This window comes from Entelurus aequoreus, linkage group LG05 (genome assembly GCF_033978785.1).
Source record: "Entelurus aequoreus isolate RoL-2023_Sb linkage group LG05, RoL_Eaeq_v1.1, whole genome shotgun sequence".
Taxonomy (NCBI): Eukaryota; Metazoa; Chordata; class Actinopteri; order Syngnathiformes; family Syngnathidae; genus Entelurus; species Entelurus aequoreus.
In genome coordinates, this window is record NC_084735.1 from 49,058,969 (window position 1) to 49,083,368 (window position 24,400).

The 24,400-nt window shown below is 35.3% G+C and overlaps 1 protein-coding gene across 1 annotated transcript in view; it reads right to left on the reverse strand.

The window, feature by feature from the left end:
• LOC133649945 (uncharacterized) overlaps positions 1 to 24,400 on the reverse strand; it is a 333,671-nt gene that overhangs the window by 240,471 nt on the left and 68,800 nt on the right. The window lies entirely within an intron of this gene.

The following is a 24,400-nucleotide window of genomic DNA, read 5'->3' on the forward strand; positions in this document are numbered from 1 at the left end:
AGCTACATGCAGCGCAGCAACATAGCTTAACTACATTTTCCAGTAGCTTGGCTACTGCCAAGATACTTTTTAAACAAGTAGTTTTTCATGTAGCTTAGCTACTTTTTGACCCATGTAGCTTGTAGCTTACATCAAAACTACAAGCTACAAAAGAGAGAAAATGGACTGTGAATCCAGGCCAAAAACAATATGGAGAAAATCCAATGACCTGGACGAATGAGAACATCCATATATACATTCGGAGAACATCCATGATGGTGTTTGTATGATGAGTCACAATTGGCTAAGGTGAGGGCAAAATGTTACTTGGGTTAGGGTTAGGGTTAGTTTTACTTGGTGTTAGGGTTAGAGTTAGGGTTAGGGTTCCCTCACGTCCAGTGTTACTTACAAAATGTTACTTGGTGACTATAAGATTTGAAACTATTATTTTTGCTAATTGTTTAAAATTGGTTCTGGATGACATAATTGAGTCGACACAATCAGGATTTATGAGAGGGAGGCACATATCGAATAATATCAGGCTTGTACTTGACATACTGGATTACCCAGAGGTCATTAATGATGAAGGCTTCCTTCTCTTCTTGGACTTCTACAAAGCTTTTGACTCGATCGAACATGAATTTATCTTCAAGACACTTGACAAATTTGGCTTCTGCAATTTTTCCCGCAAAACAATCAAGACTTTGTACTGCAACGGTAATAGCTCGATAAAGCTAAAATCTGGTACATCTCCAAGGTTCGAATTAAAACGTGGGATACGGCAAGGATGTTCCATTTCTCCATATTTCTTTTTGTTAGCCACCCAATTGTTATCGGTTCATATAAAAACTAGTCGTTTAAAGGGGATCTCTATATTAGACAGAGAAATATTTATCAGCCAACTGGCTGACGACACAACAGTCTTTTTGAAGGACTCTTCTCAAACTCCTCTTGCCTTGAATGTGATTCATGTTTTCTCTTTGGCTTCAGGTCTCCGTTTAAATGTGAATAAGTGTGAACTAATGGATGTGAAGGGATGTGAAATGATGTGACTATGTAAAATTCCAATTAAGGAGAGTATTAATTACCTAGGAATACTTATTACTAAAAATCAGAGTTCTAAATCGGTCTTGAACTTTACTCCAATTGTAGAAAAAACTAAGAAAATATTTAACCAATGGCTACAGAGAGATGTATCCTTAAAAGGCAGAACCTTGCTTTCCAAAGCAGAAGGTATCTCCAGGCTTACGTATGCGGCTTTTTCTTTAGATGTTAACCAACAAATATGTACTGTAAGACTATTGACAAAATACTTGTTGACTTTATTTGGAAAAACAAAATTAAATTAAGAAATCTGTTATAATGAACAATTACAATCAGGGTGGTCTAAACTTTCTGGATTTTACTACACTAAACATCACCTTCAAGATTAATTGGATAAGACACTATTTGAAAGACCCTACCTCAATTTGGAACTTCATTTCTTATCATGTATTTTCTAACCTTGGAGGCCTAAAATGTTTGTTATTGTGTAACTACAACATTTATAGGATTCCTGTTGCTCTTTCAAACTTCCACAAACAAGCCCTTCTGGCATGGTCTCTTATATACAAGCACAATTTCTCACCTACAAAATACTTCATTTGGAACAATAAAGACATACAGTATGTTACAAAAGGAAATCTATTTTCCTCAACAATTGGTTCAATAATGATATTATTTTAGTGAGTCAGGAAGGTAAACTTTTTAATTACCAATAATTTCTCAACCATTTTAAGGTCCCTGTGACTCCCAAACAATTTGCTATTGTATGTTATGCCATTCCAACAGGTGTTGTTATGTTGTACAGGGCTTACTCATCTCCTCTTTCTGCTGTAAAAATTGTGAATGATCCACTTGACACTCCTGTGGGGAAACTTTGTTTTGATCAGAAAAATTACAGAAAAATCCGCAGCTTATTCCAAAATGATTGTGTGTCTGTCACCTATGTAATTGCGCTCTGGAATAATGTTGTGAATGACATCTGCTGGGTCAAATCGTGGTCTCTTCCTAACAGGTATTTACTTACCAACAAAGTCAAAGAGATATCTTTAAAAATCATTCATAGTTATTAGCCTGTAAAGACTGTGATGGTTAGATACAAGAAGGATTGATGTTACCTGCACCTTATGTAACATGCATCCAGAGACTGTTTACCACCTGTTTTGGACTTGTTAAAGCACTCGATCACTGGGGCAGGGCATCTGTCGCTTCATCCTGGACAATATTCATGACAAATTTGTGCTTTGTTTTAAAGATGTGCTATTTGGATTTACACTGTATGAAAATACATTTGAAGAGGAATTTTACCTTTGCAACCTCATTATACTATTGGCTAAGTTTTATATTCATAAATGTAAGTTTCTCAATACCCAACCTGTTTTTGTGCCTTTAAAACTTGTAACTTACACTACCGTTCAAAAGTTTGGGGTCATCCAAACAATTTTGTGGAATAGCCTTCATTTCTAAGAACAAGAATAGACTGTCGAGTTTCAGATGAAAGTTCTCTTTTTATGGCTATTTTGAGCGTTTAATTGACCCCACAAATGTGATGCTCCAGAAACTCAATCTGCTCAAAGGAAGGTCAGTTTTGTAGCTTTTGTAACGAGCTAAACTGTTTTCAGATGTGTGAACATGATTGCACAAGGGTTTTCTAATCATCAATTAGCCTTCTGAGCCAATGAGCAAACACATTGTCCCATTAGAACACTGGAGTGATAGTTGCTGGAAATGGGCCTCTATACACCTATGTAGATATTGCACCAAAAACCAGACATTTGCAGCTAGAATAGTCATTTACCACATTAGCAATGTATAGAGTGTATTTATTTAAAGTTAAGGCTAGTTTAAAGTTATTGTCATTGAAAAGTACAGTGCTTTTCCTTCAAAAATAAGGACATTTCAATGTGACCCCAAACTTTTGAACAGTAGTGTACATCAAAACTACAAGCTACAAAAGAGAGAAAATGGACTGTGAATCCAGGCCAAAAACAATATGGAGAAAATCCAATGACCTGGGTGAATGAGAACATCCATACATACATACAGAGAACATCCATGATGATTGGATATCCAACCTGTTTTTTGTGCCTTTAAAAAAGAATTAGAACTCTACGTTAAAACACTCTCTACCTCTGACAACCAAAAAGCTGTTAAAACGATGATGCTGTGTTCCAAATTTAAAGTATTTACTGAACTTGTGTGAGCCTATGGCTTTGCACTTTGTTATATATACATATATATTTTGCATTCTATTTAAGTTACTTTATTGAGTTTACAATGCCCTGGCGCTGATTTGTACTGTTTTTGTTCAGTTTTTGTACTTATTTTGATTATTATTATTTCTCGATTGTTTGTAAATGTTGCAGTTTATAAATAAAGGTTTATAAAATTCTTTAAAAAAAAAAAAAATGTTACTTGGTGATGAATCAATAATAAGGCGGGTCATCGAAACCAGGAAGCAAAATCATATCAGACACGCACTCATGTCAGAGACAGATGGACGACTCAAAAAAAAAAAAGAAACATACTTAAAAATGGTGGAAAAATTTTCTCCTGCAGATTAGATTTTTACTTTAGTTATGAAGAAGAGGCCCAGAAAACCCACAATAAGAAATGTATGCGTTTGGCGAAAACAATGCCCAAACACATAGTTTTTAATTGTTTAAACCAAATCATAACATAAAACTAAACTGCTCTCTTCATCTAAGACGTCCAACACTCATTTAGCAACACACATTCAGATGAGTTGAGTTCATGAAAAGTTTTACTGCACATAACCATTGCCAACTGTTCCCAAAAAAGGACACATGTCATTGTTGTTGTTTCTTTGGGGGAAGGGGGTGTCAAGACATAGATAAATGCTGTTTTTTGTTTTTGTTTTTTTTACTGTAGGCAGAGAAAATTTATAAAATTACAGGGGTGGGCCAAAGAAAAGGCAAACTGAAAAAAAAACCATACAGTAGGGTGCAGGGACCCCTAGAGGTAGTTGTAGGATGTCCCTAGCTAAATGACAGATGGTTAATAGTAATGGAGCATTATTGGGTCCATTTGTACACTCACAGTTACATTAACATTGATATTATACATGGGGGACCATAAGATATAAATGCCGTTAAATGTAGCTTTGATGTGGCAAGCTACTTTTGCCGCGTAGCTTGTAGTGTAGCTTGCTACAATTTTCCGGGGATATCTTCCGCTGTAGTTTAGCTACATTTAATCAAGAGTAACGTGTAGCTTAGCTTACTACATTTTCCCAAGTAGCTTGCCCATCACTGATTATACAGTAGTTTTACATTGCTGCTATTGTCGTTTCATGCTGCTTCATGTGACTGAGGAATTTAACATTACTACAAGACAAAATACACACTAAACAGGCCGATTTAAACCTGAAAATGTTATGTCACAGTGTTTCCCACACATTCATTTATTTGTGGCGGCCCGCCACGAAAGAATTACGTACGCCACAAATATTTTTATTTTTTATTTTTTTTTGTCCTGTCCAGCTTCTCAGGCAAATCATATAGTTGATGTAGATGCCCATATAGGCTGTTCAGATTTACTTTACAAAAGAGAAGTGTAGGATACTTCTCTTGTTGCCTTATTTGTATTTGACCACTACTGTTTTCTGTTTATTTGTTACTGACTGTGGCAGGACACCTCTGCCTCTGTTTCACTTTATGTTGCTGGTAAATAATATGCTTGTAGTAGTAGGCTAAAGTTAAATTATTTAGTATGCACTAATTAAAGGGGCAGAGCTTTAAGAGACATTTTAGCTTTTATATTTTATAAGATATATTTTTTGTAAGAACCACAATTAATAAATATATTTCAGTGAATAACTTATTATTCAAATCTGTATATAAATAAGTGTTGTAATTATATTGTAAAATGAATGGATGGATGGATGGATGGACGTTTAAAACAAAACTGTTATTATCAATTAGTAAGTATACATTTTTTTAGCCTTTTTAGAGAAAATCATGTCATTGTAGTAAATTATGCAATATACTCGATGATGTCCTGGTGACCACGCCCATAGCCACGCCCTCACCACCACAGGTATCTTGGCAGTTTATGGGAAACACTGTGTCAGCATCGGTTTAAGAGAGCAAGTCTGCGTAATAAGAACACATTGGACTTGATAAATTGGTCAGTATTAGGGCTGCAACTAATGACAATTTTAGTCATTTACTATTTTAACGATTAGTCGACTAATCGGATTATGAACCGTACACCTATTTAATGGCTCAAGTTTAATCATGGCAGGGCAGTACAGAATGACCAATTTACTCGCATTTGCGACTAAAAATAGGTTGTGCGACTACAAAAGATTAAAAAGTAGCACTCGTGCGAATATGGATTTCAACCCTTTCATTCTCATTTTGCTCCTAAAATACATTTGTAAAAAGTGGATCATATGGAGAAAAGAAACATTGTTGTCAACAGACCATTGACACCATTTTAACCCAGGCCTCTGGCGTCTGTTCAGCGCAGACGTGATCGCGTGTACACAGCGTGCTGGCTAAGCTGCTACCAAAACAACTAGCCAATGACTGCGGATTTCAGACAGAAATATAAAAAAATGACAATATGAACGATGTAGATAAGTAATTACTTTGTAAATATTGGACCAAATCTGGAGGAAAATATTCGAGATCCCTGGTCAGTTGAAGACTTGAGTGACACCATAGACAGAAATCCCAACTCGATGTTCCTCATGGACGTGACAGAAGAGGAAATATTCAAACTTCTGAATAAATGTAAATCTAAGACCTCAACTGGTTGTAACGGAATTGATATGGAAATGATAAAAACATGTATTAAAAAGATTTCAGAACCTTTAACGTACATCAGTAAACTATCAGTTCAAACAGGCAAATTCCCGAACAAAATGAAAATAGCAAAAGTTGTACCGATTTATAAGACTGGAGACAAACACCAGTTTACAAACTACAGACCTGTTTGCTTACTTCCACAGTTTTATAAAATGATTGAAAATGTGTTTTTGGACAACTTCATAAACAAAAATGAAACACAGACAGCCAATACAGATACAGAGCCAACATATCAACATTGATGGCAATAATCGAAATAACGGAAGACATTATCAATGCAATAGATTGTAAACAGTTTGCAGCAACAGTGTTTATTAACCAAACAAAATCATTTGACACAATTAATCATATTATCTTAATTAACAAATTAGAAGGATATGGCATCAGAGGGTTGGTACTGAATTGGGTAAGATACTTAACCAACAGGAAGCAATATGTGAAGTTAGACGAAAATATGTCTACAGCGCTAAATATTCTCTTTAACTTAATACAATTGTTAAATCAAAACAAAGTCAATAGTACACAATAAATAAACAAAAGCAAAAGTTACTCATTTAGATCATTTGTTTTTCCCGTCAAAGTCTTTCTGTGTCCAAGCAATTATTCAGTGAGTTTGTAGACATTAACAAAAGCGACAACAAAAATAATTGGGAAAATATAAAATATCGATCAATTATATACTACATCTGATATCAACGCCACCAATTCATGGATCGATCCGCTTTCTCCTTACAGGTCATGCCGTGCACTGACTGACAATGCTGACACACCAACAGTTATTGTTATATTACAGTCTCCCTAGACTCGTATTAATCTACTTTTGAATTTCCTTTTAATAGCTGCTTATTTACTTTCTGTTCCATTTACACTTTTTAAAGTTTACTAAGCATTTATTCTTTAGTGTTGTATAAAGCTAGCTTAGCTATTAGCATGCCTGCTCCTGGCTTTCTCTCGGCGTGTAACACACTGTTAGAAAACCCACTGTTAGAAAACCCACCATTTTGCATGTTCTGTGTTTCTTATGCAGCACTGATACTATAGTATTTTAGTTTGAGTATTTAATCTATTATATATAGGCTAAGCTTTTATTAAAAGTATTAGAAATATTATCATAACCTAATATTTCTAGCGAGTGTTGTGACGCCCTACTCTGTTCAGCTGTCCTTGAACGCACTATAAAACACCCCCATCTCGTATTCCTATAGCATTGCATTGATTGGTCACTCTATTCCGAAAGAGCACAGCTTGTAGGTTCAATGTTCACAACTGGAGAGCTCAGCTGCTCAGACACCAGTGTGTTTTAATGGGTGAAGAGGTTCATGTCTCTTGTTTTCATGTTAGCATTTAAGCTGGCGCCAGTCAGTCTGTGAGTTTATCAAAGTGCAGTTATCAATCACGGTTTTTCCAAAAAAATGTATCTAACACGGTAAAACTAACCGTCAGGAGTTTTACCGCGATTATCATTAATGATGGGTTGTCATCGTTACATCCCTACTCTCTCTATATATAGGGGTGTAACAGTAAATGTATTTGTTTTTAGATGTTTCAGTACGAAGCTTTCAGTTTGTTATAAAGGAGTAAAGAGTTTCCGCACGTACGCATTAAACGTGAAAAACGGAAAGTGTTTCTTGCATCATGCATTTACTAGGCAATTAAATACAATAGTTACAAAATGCAAAGTATTTGCCACAAGAGCGAAGATCCAGACATCAAGCCCTGGGGAGTGAAAGTTGAGGTGTGAAAGCGTGCAGCTCTGCCTTTAACTTGCGGGAGTCACGACTAGCATTAGTGTTAAGATGACAGAGTAAAGGCCACCACGGTATTGAGCACTACTTTCTCTACAGAGAAAAGCATGAGCTCCACTTGTAATACAGAATGTATATTCACAAAGCTCTCAGAGATGTATTTATGTAGTGGTGGAAATAAAATATGAATATAAATAATATTAATGTCACAATTAAAACCAATGAAACCAATCAAGTATCTAGGATGTAGCTTGAGTTTCACTGCCAAACACCTCTTTCAGTGCTTAGGGGGATTTGGATAAGAACATTTCTTAGGTTTCTTTCAGCCACAAAGAAAACATTTTAGCTGCCTAGTAATTTATCTCAAAGCCTCTCTAAGCTCAAAGTTCCCCCCAAGCCCCAGATATCTTTCAAGTTCTGTCTGGGACCCAACAGGAGCGTCTCCATACCAAAGTCCACCACACACCATTCACTTACTCTCGATGGCACCTTTGGGACCCAGCTGACCTTCCTGTTGACGTCAAAGTAAATCAGATCAGGAGCCTCAGCAGAAAGGGTCTCCACTCAGGGGTGCTTGGTCTAATCACCACCTTCCTTATAGAAGCCACAGAGGAAACATCACCATTCCTGGAAACTGCCCATCAACATATGTGAGGAAGTTCGCCTCTATAATCAGTAATGGTCTTTTTTTTGGTTCTGTATTTAAATTGGTAATATCAACCCTGTACATCAAACTTTCAAACATTATGACAAATGAAGAAGGCAATGAGAGATACAACATTAGATACTACTTACTTTGCTTTGCCATCACACAATTTAGATAGCTTATAAAACTGTAGTATATGCACTAGTGTTGTCCCGATGCCAATATTTTGGTACCGGTAGCGGTACCAAAATTATTTTGATACTTTTCGGTACTTTTCTAAATAAAGGGCACCACAAAAAATTGCATTATTGGCTTTTTTTTAACAAAAAATCTTACGGTACATTAAACATATGTTTCTTATTGCCAGTTTGTCCTTAAATAAAATAGTGAACATACAAGACAACTTGTCTTTTAGTAGTAAGTAAACAAACAAAGGCTCCTAATTTAGCTGCTGACATATGCAGTAACATATTGTGTCATTTTCCATTCTATTATTTTGTCAAAATTATTAAGGACAACTGGTAAAAAATTAATTATTAATCTACTTGTTCATTTACTGTTAATATCTGCTTACTTTCTCTTTTAACATGTTTTATCTACACTTCTGTTAAAATGTAATAATCATTTATTCTTCTGTTGTTTGATACTTTACATTAGTTTTGGATTATACCACAAATTGGGCATCAATCCGATACCAAGTCATTACAGGATCATACATTGGTCATATTCAAAGTCCTCATGTGTCCAGGGACATATTTCCTGAGTTTATAAACATAATATAAATTGGTACCGGTACCTTTCAGAGGCGGTATAGTACCGAATACGATTCATTAGTATTGCGGTACTATACTAATACCAGTATACCGTACAACCCTAATATGCACCATGCAAAATCAAAACAAACGTCATATTGGAATGGAAAAAAACGCAAGTCAGATAGATTCTCTGTGTATTTCTCAGTTGTTCCAACTATAGTAAACAGACGTTGTGCACCAACATAACAGAACCAACGATGAGATGGGAAGAAGAGGGTATTTTAATGCATTCCCAGAGATCCCAAAAGACAACAGAAGGATTAAAAGCCAGCAAAAAACTTAGGTCAAACAACAGATTTCGTATTTGTAATCAACACATCAGGTACAGAAAATAACGCTTTGTACACTATCTCAATTTACAAGGACATTGCTTTCCACGACAGAAAATTAGAATGAAATGAATTGAAATCAAATCAATCCGTGCCTGAACACAACAATTTTAACATGTAAAATGCCTTCTAAAATTTAAAATAAAAAATAAAAACAAACTTTTAGATGAGGAATATTATTTGAAAAACAGTACAATAGCGTGTACTAGTAACAACTACAGTAATAATGTAATAATAATGTTCAGCATTTATCTTGGATAGAAACTTTTGTAGGTGATTCTTATGGGCTAGTCCTCCAATTTGTAACAATAGGATCTGGAAAATCGTTGTTTCTGTTGCACACGGATGTATTTGATTGACGGACCGGAGAGAGCAGCTTTGAGAACAAGCAAAATGCATGTATGTTTATCAAAAGTAATACTCGACCATCCAGTTCGTTGAGTCAAGACAAGACAAAAAAAACTGAAATATGACACACACAACACCTGCAGCTTCTCAATATTTTCATGGATAAATGTCCGTTATTTTAGACGTATTTAGCTGCATTCTGCGGACGCTGCACACTGGTTTGTTTCTCTGATTCGGCCATTTGCTTCTTCTCCTTCACAATACATTTCTTAGTTCCGGTAATTGGAGGGCACAATTGTGTCGATCTCTGTAGGGCACTTAAACGCACATCAACTGTCTAATCAGAACTTATGTTTGTGTCTTGTGAAAAACCAAGCAAGAACAACGTGTTACAATATATTAACACTTTATCACTCAAAGAGCACAACCCTGTGGAAAATATTACTTTAACCTGCAGCAGGTTGGGCTTGTAACTCAAATTATGTTTGCAATTTAAAGCATAACAAAAAGTATAGAGACAGCTCATATCCCAAATTACTTGTAAGTTAAGGTACCATTAGGGATGTATATTGTTATTTTATCGATACGATACCACTATCAATAATCCTAATCGATGCCAGTATTAATCGGTACTCTTATCGTTACTATATGTAACTTGTGGAGATAAAGATGTGGAAAAAATGCTTTATATTAGCACAACAGGTTGAACACCTCCAACACGATGTGGTGTAACACCTCACAGCAGGGAAGTCTCTTATCATCACCTGCGTATTAAGTCTTAAAGAAGTCAACTAAGGGTGCAGTGCAAGGTGAAATGCAGTTGTTATATCATCATCTTGTAAAAATCACACATATCCATCACTCTGTTTCTATTTTTTACAATTACACTCAGCTGGAATTTATATTTACAGTATGTATGACATGCATGTGCAGAGCACATACCTTTTACATGATATATCATATCAAATATGTCATATAAATTAATACAATCAATTAGCATGTATTGCGGGTGTGCATTTTGTAACTATAGAAATTGTTATTTGTGTTTATGTTGCAAACGGACGTGTTGACAGCTACTGATGGATGTGTGTCTCCAGTTTGTCATCAGGAGACAAAACGAACTGAACACATTAAAGCAAGGTGTATATTAATGCCACGCAAATGTCAGATGGCAACCACAGACCTGTCAGTGGATGCCACAGCCGGCCAAAGCCTCCATGGGGCCCAAAGTCTATTTTTGATTTTGGGGCCATCTATTGATTTTGAGGGGCCCTCTATTATAGCCAATAATATTGATAGTTAATTATTCACACTCCTACTGTAAACTCATTGTGACTCTGGCAGTGTTGTTTACATTATCCTATTTTAGCCTGGCATGTCTTTACATATGACATGTCATTTATATAAACTGGTGACCCAGTTTTAATTTAAAAATGTAGAACATTCAGCTACAAGAGTGGCCAGGTGTTAAACGTTCTAAGTCAGTGGTTCTTAACCTTGTTGGAGGTACCAAACCCCACCAGTTTCATATGAGCATCCACCGAACCCTTCTTTAGTGAAAAATAAAATGTTGTTTTTTTTCAAATTCAGGAAAAAGTTATATGTTTTTTTACTGGTGCGCAAAATGAACCGTGCATGAACATCACCTTGTTCAAAGAACAAAACCAACACAGTGCATGAACTCACAACAAATTACACACCTTACACACATTACCATGAATTGATTAACGTGGACCACGACTTAAACAAGTTGAAAAACTTATTCGGGTGTTACCATTTAGTGGTCAATTGTACGGAATATGTACTGTACTGTGTAAACTGTACTGTTTCATATAATGTATTCTCTTCCTTTGCAATCTGCTAGTAAAAGTTTCAATCGATCAATCAAACAACCTGCAAATCAGATGGAAAATTAGAGGGAACATTGTTTGGGGGTATCCATAATACGCCGATAGGGAGAAGTTTTTATTTACACGATAAGTCGGATATGTCTTTACCTCCGTGAGGCCGACTCACCGAACCCCTAGGGTTCGATCGAACCCAGGTTAGGAACCACTGTTCTAAGTGATAAAGCTTTGTATTTACAGTAAAAGTGTCATCTTGTCTCATCAGTCTTGTACATACAGTATTATTTATAAATTAACTGTTTTTATTTTTGACTAATTGTTATTGTTACATTCTACCGAGAGAGCTCAGTCCGAAGTTAAAATTATTTGTGTGTTAAACATACCTGGCCGATAAAGCTGATTCTGATTCTGATTTGGTTTATAATTTTTGTTAACAAAAACCTGCAACAGCAATGTGCAAAAATAATTTGTAGCGCAACAAAACAATTATGTGCAACAATAAAATCACTCAGATATATACAAAAGTAACACATTCAAATGCACAAAAACAAACAGAATTAAATAAAATATTAATGGAGGCAGCACGGTGGCAGAGGGGTTAGTGCGTCTGCCTCACAATACGAAGGTCCTGAGTAGTCATGAGTTCAATCCCGGCCTCGGGATCTTTCTGTGTGGAGTTTGCATGTCCTCCCCTTGTGTGTGAAAGTGAGTGTGAATGTTGTCTGTCTATCTGTGTTGGCCCTGCGATGAGGTGGCGACTTGTCCAGGGTGTACCCCGCCTTCCGCCCGATTGTAGCTGAGATAGGCTCCAGCGCCCCCGGTGACCCCGAAGGGAATAAGCGGTAGAAAATGGATGGATTAAGTAAACACTTACATTTTAATAATGAACAGAGTTACCAGAAACAAGGTAACAAAAATGGTTTAAAAACAAATATAAAGTTGAAGAACTAGGTCAGGGTTGTCCAAACTTTTTTACTCGAGGGCTGAATTGGGCTTAGAAAATTTGGCCAAGGGCAGAAAGCTAACTGCAAGTAAAGTAACAAGATATATATATATATATATATATATATATATATATATATATATATATATATATATATATATATATATATATATATATATATATATATATATATATATATATATATATATATATATATATATATATATATATATATATATACACACACACACATATATGCATGTATATATGTATATACTGTATATGTATGTATATACATATACACATATGTATGTACATATGTATGTATATACATATGTATATACCCATATGTACATATACGTATATATGTAGATATATATGTGTATATGTATATATATTTATGTATATATGTATATTTTTACATACATATGTATATGTCTATATATGTATGTATTTTACATATATATGTATGTCTATATATGTATGTCTATATATGTATGTATGTACATATATATGTATGTATGTATGTATGTATGTACATATATACATATACATATATAAATATGTACAAAATATATGTATAACTATATGTATATATACATATATAAATACAGAGATAAATAAATGTGTAATGTAAATCACTTTGATATTGAAATCACTACACTAACTTCAGTTATTTTTTTACATTATTTATTACAATTATGTGTGCTGTCTCAGAGTGATCTGTGGTCCTGTTTACACAGCTGTTTTTACAAATAACCCAGCTAACCATTTTTTATTCCACGTACATTGTGATTACGTTAGCCTTCTTGGGCAAGTATCATTACCTAATGGGTGCATTTGGGTTGCTTTTTGGTTCCATATGTGCAAACTGCAAGCATTTTTTCGGTTCCCAAAATGTTACATATTACGTTCTTTGAACGTTACTGAATGTTCTACGATGGCAATGCTTTAAGTCTGCATATTAATTTCATACCAAATTGAAGAGGGAAGTTTGCCAAACATGAAAGAATACAGTACAAACTGCGGTAAAGCCACACACACACACAAACACACACACACCACACACACACACACACACACATTACAACGGGTATTTTTGCCACACAGCAGAACGTTGATTGTGACGTTACAACAATCTTTTGTACTAAAATAACACTTCAGTTTGCATTTATTAAAGCAAGCAATATCAGACTAAACAACAACACATAACTTGACCTACTTCACTTTAACAACCCCACACCCCAAACGTCAATGCAAGATGAAATACAAACGATAAAACATTTAATATTAGGAGTAGTCGAACTTCCCTACTAAATTTTAAAACTGCCATTAAAATCATGGCTCAGCTCAACCTCTACCTGATCTGAACCAAAATTGATCCCCAGCAACTTTCCGAAGCATCAAACAGGTTAATATGTGGTTATAGTGTATATATAAGGGAATAAGCGGTAGAAAATGGATGGATGGGCATTCTGTTTTGCACACTCTTGGAGTCAACATGTGCATAGTCATGTACATAGTGTCATGTACATAGTGTATATAACCCCCCCCCTTTTTTGTATATATTGTTTTTCAAATCACCTGTCATGTATACTGTGTATATGTACATAAGTTTTCCATTGTTTTACATAATTTTTATATACATGTTACAGGTTATATATCTTGTATTATTAAATGTATCAAATGTGATGAATATTTAATGTACCACAATGGAACAAGCCTTTTGGCTTTTTGTGCCATCCATTTGCCTTTTTAAAACATTACATGGATTCAATTATTTAAGATGTCAATAAACTTCTCAATCAATCAATCAATCAATCAATCAGGTAAAATTTGACTCCTACCGTGTTCACTTTCCTGACGACTTCCTTAAAGTTTTGTAATCAATCATAAATATCAAGCAGCTAAACTACGTCGAGCATGGGGAAGTGTGGTGAGATCATGCACTATAATGGATTCATATGTGTTTAATTTTAAACTATATATACGTGTTTTATAATGTCCACAAAGTTCAATGAGCAGGAGGTGTGTTATGTGCGACCATGTGTTGACTGTATTTGTTGGTTATGGTTAATCTACAACATGAGTTGTTTGGTTTGGAGCTTATATATTGATAATGTGCTCAAACCACTAGAAACTGAACTTGTAGTCATTAGCTAGTGATTAAAATCCAGCACAATTTCCGGCCCCCATGCCATATGACAGCGGTAAAATCTGTCCAATATCATACCAAAGGAATTTGCAGCAGTATAGATTTAGGCAAAACACACCGTGGGTCAATTTTGTTTAACTTGTGATGTCTTGCGAGTTGCACTGAAGTCTCTGACGCGCCATAATTTGGACACTTGTGAACTAGTATTAATACAATGTAATACAAGTACTGTTGGGGGAACCCTTGTGGCCGCGGGGCGCTGAGAAATTCGCTTATGCCTTGTGCCGGCTCTGGTGGAGGCTATGTTGCTTCAAAGCAACTTTAAGAATGATTGTAATACTTTATTTTTTCACTTTTTTGAGTGGATTAATATTGGCCTGTGGATTAACGGATTGCTAGGACAAAACGCAGTCATGACTCGTCGAGAGTAAGGTGAGTTCACTTCAAACTGACACAACGTGAGTGACTTTAAGGAACTTTTGAGGAGGAAATATTGTTGTGTTCCAAACTTTTGTGTGGTGTTACTTCTTTATTTATCGTAGTTCAAAGCTAATTTGAATGTGTAGCAGCGGCAGCTGAACTGAATGTGACATGTGAGTGTCATAATCACATCGGTCAGCTGGAACAAAAAATACAGATGGCAGTCCTTAATGGACTGATCTAATTAGGAACCGGTAACAATAAATACCGGTACTCGGTATACATCCCTCGGTACCACTGTACAATATTGTGTATTTCATTGTCTGCTATTTCGATTTTTGGTGGGGGTTTTTGGTTTGTTATCATTTAAAGGACAGTTGGTAAACATAGATTGAGTTGTCAATATTGCGCTTCAATATAGCCCAAAAAAGGAGACGCAGATTATATTTGCATGCTGCATGTTCAACAACATTACAAAATAGCACAGATTGGAGCATATGATGTCATTAGTGTGGAGGGAAATTAGTGTCTCTATGGTGCAAATTCCCATGTGGTGTGCCTCGCTTTTGCACTTGTTATCAAATGTGCATGCAGACCTAGTAGATCACCCGCAACACGCCCACTAATAGTCCTCACAATCTTATAGTTTGTACATGCTATTTAAGCACGTGTTATTTCGGATCTTAGTAGATCAGGCAGGAAGTTTCATGTTGTATCTTGCAATATCTGTATGATTAAAATGAACAGTAAGGCATTCCTTTTAGCTGCTGTTTCTCTGGCCAAAATGGTGGCGATAACAAAACTAGTCACTTAACATCTTTAATGCATAGAATGGATCAAAGTAGCCCCCCATATCCTTAAATTTGTTTGTTTGTTTGTTTGTTTGTTTGTTTGTTTGCTATATGTACTGTATATTGTATTTAATTTATGTATTTTCTAATTAATTTTGTATGAATTGTTTGTTTATATATACATTATTACTCACTGTAGTTACATTAAAACAATTGTCTGTGTGTTTCCCTCTATAAAGTATTGTGGAATTGTATATGTTGTATATTTTGTGACAGACTGCACACAAACAATTACATATACTTCCAGTGTGCTTGCGTTTCGTAAAAGCAGGTACCGGTTGAAGATTTTCTGATAATAACTTCCGTCATTCATTCACCACTGAATACAATAAGGTCAGAAATCGATGTCGAAGTCTCACAATTTAACAGTTGTAGTGTTTGACTTTGTTGTTTGTGTTTTGTGTGGTGAATTGGATATGGACATTTGGGCATCTTGTAAAATGTTTCATTTATGCACAATGCATAACATTCACTCACAGGAATAGTTCAATATTTATCTTCATTTGAACTTCAACTGCGCGCGCACCAGCAGACAAGATTCACGACTTCCGCACTCAGCTTTCCATATGTTTCTGTGATCTTTAAGGAAAAATACATCTCCAGATGGATGTTGTGAAGAATCCAAAAATCCTCCATACTTGAATTATTTTGGGGTCAAGGTGGAAAAAGAGGACCAAAAGACAGTTTTCCCACACTCTATCTGCAGCTATAGCCCCCAGCTGTTCAAGACCTCCATAACAACAGCTGCACAAAGATTTAGTGGTTCATGTTGCTATGACAACAGCAAGCTCAATTGGCATGCACAGACTTGGTACTAATAGTGAAAAGGACCACCTCAATAAAACAAAGGCGGGTTTTTATTGCTCTAAGATTCAGGAATACATGGGAAGGAGGCAAGTAATTAATTTGGAAAAATGTAACGCAACTAAGTCTCTTAAATTCACAAGCCTCGCCCACGCTGACAACCAGCAGGGCAGCCTCACACCTAAAACTCGCATTTGCTAGAACTTAACATTCACTGTGTTGTAAATAAACTCAGACAATTGATGCTAAAAAGAGTGTGAAGCCTGGCAGCTGGATGTGCCTCAGATCTCTGACCAGCAGGATGTGCAACAATCAGAGATATTTCTGCTCTTGCAACAAACAGGATATTTGCCCCTAATAAGTACAGTATTGTAGTGTAGGCAGCACATAGTACATAATGGTGATTGTTTTAGATTATTTGGAACATACATACAAGGTAGTACAAAATAGCGGTGGAATGGTTCACGAAATCCACAGTTCGCTTCTTATTAAGGGTTTTGTGACCAGTGTTGGGACTAACGCGTTACTTTGTTCAAGTTATTTTCGGTGGTAACTAGTAATCTAACGCGTTATTTTTTAATATTCAGTAACTCAGTTACTGTTACTACATGATGCGTTACTGCGTTATTTTACGTTATTTTTTATGTAGTATCGGCTAGAAACAGAAGATCTGAGTGTGTTTTATTGCAGCGTTGCGGTGTCGTCCTTCTGTGTCACAAGGAAAAGAAAAGGCGTGCTTTGTGTGGGTGGGGGCGGGGGGAGGGGCCTCCCAGACCGTAGTTGAGGAGCGCAGGGGAGACGTTCCTCCAGGGTCTATGTACATCGGGGCTAACAACCTTCACTTTACCCGGCAGTGGGTCTTTACAGCTACGGACTTGAGGGTGAATGACGAGGCCGGCGGTTTGTTGCAACTTTGTGACTTTATTGTTGTCTTGCAAGCAGCCATCCACCAGGCTAGATCACCTGCACGCACTCACTGTTGCGCTCCCTCACTTCTCTCGCCCACTCACTCACTGACGTCACTCACCTCACATGCTGTTATATCTTAAAGGGCCACACACACACACACACATACGCTACTCTCATAACAACTAACAAGAGATCATAGCGAAGCCAGAAATCGAGTTTCTTAACATGGAGACATTCTCAATACTTTTCTTTTGTCGAGCACAAAGAAAATAACATTTTAGTTAAATGTAAGTTGTGTCTTGGATCGAAGATCCTATCTACTTAAAGTTAAAGTTAAAGTGCCATTATGTTGCAGCTATTTGAAATAGTTTTGTCAATTTGTTCTGGCCTGAAATAAATTGGCCCTTTGAAACATACCTTTGTCTTTGTGTGTTGTATGTAGACCACATTGCTTTCTGAGTTCAGTGATGCAAATGCATGTCAAGTTGATCAACAGATTGTATTATTCTCCAGTACAATAACAGTACTGAAATGAAGGCTAAAAGGGCATTAATGGGAGCCTTAAAAAAAAAAGAAGAAAATAAGTAACTAAATAGTTACTTTTCACAGTAACGCATTACTTTTTGGTGTAAGTAACTGAGTTAGCAACTGAGTTACTTTTGAAATAAAGTAACTAGTAACTGTAACTAGTTACTGGTTTTCAGTAACTAACCCAACACTGTTCGTGACACAGATTTTGGTTCCATTCCCTTTATGTACATTGTTGTACTTTTTCCCACCCCAGAATACTATATACAGTATCCAACATTACCATCCATCAGTTGTGTTTCTTTCAAAAATATTTTATAATATAAAACTTAAAAATGCCTCCGAATTAGCTCTGACGATTGAATTAAACAAACATCCTTACATTTATTGATTTAATAATGCGTTAGGGTCTGGGCCATATGCTAAAAACTATCACAATTTGTTTTTATATTGGTTGATATCGATAATTATTGATGTTTTTAATGACCTATGGAAAATATGGACCACATATAACATTTTTATTTTTTAATGTAAACTTCCTCTGATTATAATCCCCTCAGCTATCAATGCAGAAAGGAAAGGAAATATCAACACAACCATGGAAACACTCACAAAATCAATGTAAACTAAATTATAATATCCTAACAATAACCTCTTTAAGTTCAGGTGCAAAAATAAGGAATATTTAAGAAATTCTTAACAAAGTGTAACAAAATAGTGCAAAGTGTAAAAATGTAAACATAGAGAAATCTGAGAAAAACAATGTTTTGTACATCTACTGCCAGGAAAATATGTTATTTAATTTGGTCTGGTATTTTTATTTAGGTATGGAAATGAATTTATTTCATGCAGTAATTATTATTTAAATATTATTGGATTTTTTTTTTTTAAGTAGCACATTTGTTATATTTTTTTATTGATTTTATGTATTCAGTCCTCTACTGTTGTTCCATACATCCTAATAGGGAACAGACAAGGGTTGAAAAGAAAAAGAGGAGCTACACCATGTTTAGATACCAGTTTCACACATTAATCACACAACATGTGGATTGTTACGACCGTGGTTTGATCGTGAAAGATATTTGGTAATGTAAAGTGTGATATTTCTACCTGAATAAATGCTTCGGATGTTCTGTACATTACATGTACAAGTTAATGGTCTTCAAATCTCTTCGTGGCAATGTTTTAACCTTCTTTATTTATTGATACAATGTATTATTCAGCCTGCTAAACTGTGTGTAATTGCGGACTATCACTTAGAACAGGTTATAAAATAATATACACTTAATTTAAATCTTCAAGAAAACATTTATTGAAGTAGAAGTATCAGAAAATACCATTACAAAACTGACAAAACATGATCGTAATGTAAGATGGTTTTTAGTTAGGCCAGATGCGAAAGGTAGTGCTATTATTGTGATGACAAAAGTCTCAGATAAAAGTGACTCTAGACTTCCTCTCTACCCTCTTTTATTCTTTTATTCTAGTTTTTTCCCAGTTTACTACAGCAGTGTAACAGTCTACATTTTACGTTATTAACGCACCCAACTGTAATGTAACAACGGATGTGAAGCCCCTCCTCACAATAAGTTGCAAAGCACGCCAGCAGGCACTCGCCAAAATGATGTCATCTCACGGCAATTGAAAATAAAATAGTATTTTCTTATCAGGAGAACAACTTGTCATGGCTTTGGATCTGAAATGTACATAATGTCCCCCTTTTTTCGTTTTTTAAATTAATCAATCCAACAAAATAATACACACTAATACCATAATAATACAGTTCCAATTCCAAAACCAAACAAGCAACATTCAGAATAGCAATAAACAGAGCAATTGAGAGGACACACAAACATGACGGAAAACAATTCAAAAGTAGTCAAACAAAAATCAATAACAGTATCAATATTAATAAGAATTCCAACATAGCAGTGATTAGGAATCCCTCATTGACATCATCACAGCCATTTCTAAAATATTTTCCACAAAGATAAAAATGTTAATTTCCCTTTACTATGGAATTGACCAAGGGTCAAAAAGAGTCATGACGCATGCATGTTAATCCGCGTAGAAATAATTATTACCGTGAAAGGCACTTATAGTTAACAAGTTATTGTTGCGTTAACTTAGAAATAAATATATATATAAAGGCAGCACAGTGCGGCAGGGGTGAGTGTGTGTGCCTCACAATAAGAAGGTCCTGGGTTCGATCCCCGGGCTAAGGGTCTTTCTGTGTGGACTTTGCATGTTGTACATGTGACTGCGGGGGTTCTCTCCGGGTACTCCGGCTTCCTCCCACCTCCAAAGACATGCACCTAACACTAAATTGGCCCTAGAATGTGAATGTGAGTGAGTTTTTGAGTTTGTTTGTTTGTCTATCTGAAAAAGATAAACAGCTCTAATACATTTCTATATGACTTAAAACCAAACTATTTTTGTTTAATAAAATTCTACCTAAAAATTGAATAAAGTCAAATACAAATGAGGCAACAAGAGAAGTATACCAGACTAATCTTTTCTAAAGTAAATCTGTACAGCAGATATGATCATCTACATCAACAATATGATTTGCCTGAGTGGCTGGACAGGACAGATTTAAAAAACATGTAACCAAAAAAAATAAAATATGTATATGTATATATATGTATTTTTTTAATTGATTTATTTTTGTTTTTTTAATCGATTAAGAATTGTTACAATTAATTCGAAAATCTATATTTTGACACCTCTAATACATGTAATAATATTAAGATATTTATATATATATATATATATATGCATATAAATATATATATATATATATATATATATATATATATATATATATATATATATATATATATATATATATATATATATATATATATATATATATATATATATATATATATATATATATATATATATATATATATATATATATATATACAGTACAGGTCAAAAGCTACAGGTCAAAAGTTTGGACACACTTTTTCCACGAATCGACCTTGATAAAGCACACCTGTGAAGTGAAAACCATTTCAGGTGACTACCTCTTGAAGCTCATCGAGAGAATGCCAAGAGTGTGCAAAGCAGTAATCAGAGCAAAGGGTGGCTATTTTGAAGAAACTAGAATATAAAACATGTTTTCAGTTATTTCACCTTTTTTTGTTAAGTACATAACTCCACATAAGTTCATTCATAGTTTTGATGCCTTCAGTGACAATCTACAATGTAAATAGTCATGAAAATAAAGAAAACACATTGAATGAGAAGGTGTGTCCAAAATTTTGGCCTATATATATATATATATATATATATATATATATATATATATATATATATATATATATATATATATATATATATATATATATATATATATATATATATATATATATATGTATATATATATATATATATATGCATTTAAAGATATAGATATACATATATACACATATATATACATCGTGTATATCATAATCATATATCATAACAACAGAAACAGAAAGTAACAACAGAAAGTAACCAGCTCTTGACAGTAAATTAGCAAGTAGATAATAATAGTTTTAGGAAAATAATAGAACTGGAAATGACGCAATATGTTACCGCATACGTCAGCAGCTAAATTAGAACACTCGATAAACTGTTTTGAAATATTCTATTATCATTGATTCTATATTGCTATATAGATTTTAGGCAATATCGCCAATCCCTACATTAACTTTGCAAGAGAGATGTTTAAGATAATACAATACCTGCATCAGTGGCCGTGTCAACAACAACAGCCGGCTAGCAAACATTAGCATTAGCGTGGCATTTTTCTGTGCTTTTTACTCAGCTCTTTATTCAGCTAGAGATACATTTAGGCATGCGCTAACTTCAAATTATGACAATGTAAGTGTGAACGTCTCTTTGCTGGGAAGGTTCTCCTGGTGCCGACATATCTTTCGTGAGCCCGGTAGGCAGGTTGGAGCAAGTCTTTTATTTGTCATACACAAGTATGGTTTGCTTTCCAGCAATATATATGTAAGACTTTTCAGGCGTGTCTCTGTTCGTGTTTGTTCGGTCTCTGTGCGTGTCTCTCTCTCTCTGTCTCCAACTCCAACAACGTGTCTCGGCCCGGCTGCTGCTAATAAAGGCGACAGGTGATTAGATAACCATCCCCAGCTGGGCAATCTACTCACCTGCCGCTGGCTTCGAGGCCGGTCCTTACACACCCCGCTGCGTGGCAGGCCCGTAGATCATGCCCCCCTCCACAGTAAGATTACTACTTAATTTAGAAATATTTTATTCTGAAATGTGCTGCTTATTCGGCTGCTATAAAAGTAATACTAACTCTTATTAAACATTTGACCATCTGAATAAGTATAATAAATACCATGTTCATTTCTGGTTTGATGTTATCGATTATTGACAAATACATTGTGTAAAATTACGTACATTGAGAAATTATATTATTGATTTTTGTTATGTGTGTTTGTGAGGAGGTACGTGCAGCCCCATAAGCACAATTTCACCAGACAAACATTCCTTCTCACTGAGGCAGCATTTCAGCCACATTACAACAACTTCCGCGACTTTCCACATTTAATAGTGGATTTCGTTTTTATAAACCAATTTTGGATTCTGTCCGCCATTCTGTTGACGCAAAAATCATAGGGCCCTATGCTCCAAACTGATTAGTAACACAAAGAAAAAAGAAAAAACAATGTCAGGTCATCCGAACGGTTTGGACTTTTATTCTTAAAGTGTTCCATCTCAAGTAAAGAATAAAGAAAATCAGATGAAGGTAGAGCTCAAGTGAAGGAAATTGATTGCACTTATGCATAATTTAAGGTGGGTGTAGGGATATAACGATGAACTGTATTCAAGTACCAGTAGAGTGGAAAAACAAGTTGCCTCTATATTAAAGCTATTATCATATATATCTGATTTTTGACACCAAAAGACTTCCAAAGTTTGCGAATACATAGAAATGATCAAAATAGTATCAATCTCACGGAAATTTCCGAGTCATTTTGAGAGATAATGAGGAAGCCAGTCACGTGATCGTGTGGCGGCGCGCTAGAAACCAAAGATCCCTTCCCCATCAACAACAATGCTAATAAAGCAGACTCTGTGAGAGCCAACAATTTCTTTTGAAAAACTATGATCCAGGACCTTAGATTTATGAACCCGAACACCAAGTGGATGAGCAAAAGGTTTAAAAAGCCACTGCAGCTTTATTGTGACACTAGCATCCGCAGCATTGCTAGGTGTTAAACATACAAACTAACCTAAACACACAACAATAAAACAAACACTTACTGTATTATTTCCACTCTCGCTGGGATGTAGACCGACGGGACACTCACATAATTCCGTTTGGATGAAGATTTAATCACAATCCTCACAAAGGGATACAAAAAATGGCTGAAACAAGATTTTTGTGTCTTTTTTGCCACCTCGGGGATGTGAAAATAGACCAGCCAGTCGGACCATGGCCACATTTGTCTGCTACCAGGTGAGAAATGCATGAATTATAATCTAGAATTTACTTTTAGCAAGTTTGAGACGAAAGAGAAGCAGCCGCCGGCTCAGTGTGTCAACAAGAGCAGCGTATGCTAGCATTAGCACACTGCTATCAATGTGCCGCTAAAATAGTCCGTCTGCATTGGCGCTTATAATAACAGTATCACTCATTTGGTCAAATTTCAGTTCACAACATGTAAATGGAATTTTGTTAGCGGTTTCTGGATGTTTTTAGAGAGGTTATAATGAGCGCAAAAGAGGACCCCTTGATCTGTTGACTCAATTGTTAGCTATTTATTTATGATTTTGAATGCATAAAAAAGCCAAGCATATGTGTTCTTGTCTTACATGAGGATTGTAAATGATAAACACCAAATCTCTATCCAGTTTTTGCATATTTCCAGTATGACTGATCTAATAACATGGTCAGAGTGCAGAAGCGTTACTACAGTGACGTAGAATCTACTAAAATCACCGAAGTTGTTTGAAGCGGAATATTCAAAATGGCTTACTGAATTTGTGACATGTTGTGACATTTTAGACGGTATTCTCACATACATTTCGGATCGTGAATACAATTAGATATGGTTTAATGGATACAATGAAACACAAATAAGCATATAAAGTCAACTTCTTTTTCCACACTACTGGTACTTTAATGATAACCGCGGTAAAACTCCAGACAGTTAGTATTACCGTTTGAAATTAAAGT